This window comes from Miscanthus floridulus, chromosome 16 (genome assembly GCF_019320115.1).
Source record: "Miscanthus floridulus cultivar M001 chromosome 16, ASM1932011v1, whole genome shotgun sequence".
NCBI classification, from domain to species: Eukaryota; Viridiplantae; Streptophyta; class Magnoliopsida; order Poales; family Poaceae; genus Miscanthus; species Miscanthus floridulus.
The window spans coordinates 43,097,362-43,099,477 of record NC_089595.1 but is presented as its reverse complement, the minus strand read 5'-3'; the positions used below and the strand labels follow the sequence as shown (position 1 = coordinate 43,099,477).

General features: G+C 40.8%; 1 non-coding gene across 1 annotated transcript; it reads left to right on the top strand.

Annotated features, from left to right (window-relative positions):
- The first annotated feature begins 831 nt into the window (after positions 1–831).
- Positions 832–938, top strand: LOC136514684 (small nucleolar RNA R71). The gene has a single exon (XR_010773824.1). It is a non-coding gene; the product is annotated as a small nucleolar RNA R71 (small nucleolar RNA).
- The last annotated feature ends 1,178 nt before the right edge of the window (positions 939–2,116 follow it).

Sequence of the window (2,116 nt, the reverse complement as noted above, 5' to 3'; positions counted from 1 at the left end):
TCTGAATATTTTTTTTGAGATAACTACCGATTTACCTTCAATAAGGGCTCGACGTTTTTAGTACGTCGGGCAGGACCTTTTTCCCTCTTTATTGATCTACAACTTCATTAACATTTTTTAGGGAATCCTCGAGTTGCCTCGGGGTTTTCCTCGAATGATCGACAGGAATAGCGACAACTATTTGTGAAATTTGAGTTTCTATCATTTTGTTAAAGCTTAACTGATTTTTGATGGAGGAAGATAAACCTTCTATTTTTGAGTTGATGTTTTCTAACATTTTATCATTGTATATCAACTTTTTATTGATATTTTCATTGATTTTAGCTTGGCCTAATACCAAGTCTTTCAGAGAAGGTTGATTCGAATTATAATTGGAATTGAAATTTGAATTACCTTGCGGGTGGGACTAGTTGTTCCACCCGTTATTACCTTGTGGTCTGCGAAACCCATTGTTGATGTAGGTGGCTTCTTTGTGGGTTTTGGGGTAGTCATTCCTCAAATGGCCAACACCGCCACAGACCTCACACGTCATGTGTGAATCCAAGGCCTGGACGGTACCCTTCATTGCTTCTTTTTCTTGGGCCAGTTCCTCTAGTCTTTTCATTAATAAATCTATTTTTACGGCAAGCATATCTGTCTCCTTCATGGTATGCATGCCTTTTTGTGATTTTCTTTTTTCCCTAGCTTTGATTTGACACCATTTTATTGATGAGAACTGTGGCTCCGTCAATGGTCAGGGAAAGAAAGGCGCCTCCAGCCGCCGCATCGATGTGCCCCCTAGACATGAGTGTTAACCCATCATAAAAATATTGAAGCACTAACCAGTTTTCAATCCCATGGTGTGGGCATGCTTGGATGTAATCCTGTAGCCTCTCCCATGCCTCAAGAATGGATTCCATGGCATTTTGCTAGAAGTTCAAAATTTGTCCCCTTAGGGCATTGGTTTTGCCCATGGGGAAGAACTTGGCGAGGAACGCCATGGAACATTTGTCCCACATGTTGACAACTTCCCATTCCTTATAAAACCACTATTTCACCCTCCCCGAGAGGGAGAAGGGAAACAGGCAGAGCCTGATGCTTGCATGCTCGATGTCCTTTATGACGATAGTTTCATAGAGCTCGAGGAAGTGTTGGAGATGTGCGTTTGCATCCTCACTTGTCAAACTAGAGTAGCCTGCACCATCATGACGAGGCCAATGTGGAGCTTGAAGTTCCCATTCCCAATTTTAACAGTCGCCCCAATGGGCACGTTGGCAACAGCGGGGACATAGTAGTCGCGGAGTGTCTTGGCCATGATTGGAGTAGCGGATGGTGCTGGGGTGACTAGTTCATCAGTTGGTGGTGGGGCAGAAGAAGAAGCGGTATGAGACCATTTCTTCCTTAGGAGTGCCTGTGGATCTTTGGTGTAGTTGTTCGGTAGATCGAAGCCGGTCATACACTATCCTATTTTCATTCAGAACAGGAGAAACAAGCAAAGCTAGCTTGCATAAACAATGGCTACTATACATGCATATTATCATGAACATGTCCTACTAGATTCTTTAATCAATTATGCCTTTCCCGGCACCAGCACCAGAAATGCTTGTTGACACTTCTTAACGTCACCACTAAGAATGGAGTAAAATCCATCCCCAGTAATGGTGCCAAAAATACCTTGTTGGTATTACTTAGTAAGATTACTAATATGTAGCAATGCCACTAAGTAATAATCTTGATAGTTTCTTAACAATTTTAGATATTTATCTTCAAGCGCATGGAGCTATCATTGTAGCATTTCACCCAGAAGTATTTAGGGTATCATTATTTATATTTTCCCAAAGGAAGGCATTTATTGATTAAGAGCCTAGTATGGATATGAACTTGAATAATATACTTGCAAGTACACCAATGTTTATAATAAGGGTAAGAATGATAATCTTAGGATAGTGGACACACACTCCGCATACATCAAAGGATAAAAGATAAAAGAAGGAATAAAAGAATAATACTAAGTTGACCAGGCATTGGTCTAGTATAGTCATACAAAGATTAGTTAATGATCATATAATTTACATAATTAGTTTTAACGCTAAGTGCGAAGCAGGTCGGGAGAGTACCAAGTACTGGTCCGCCAGCA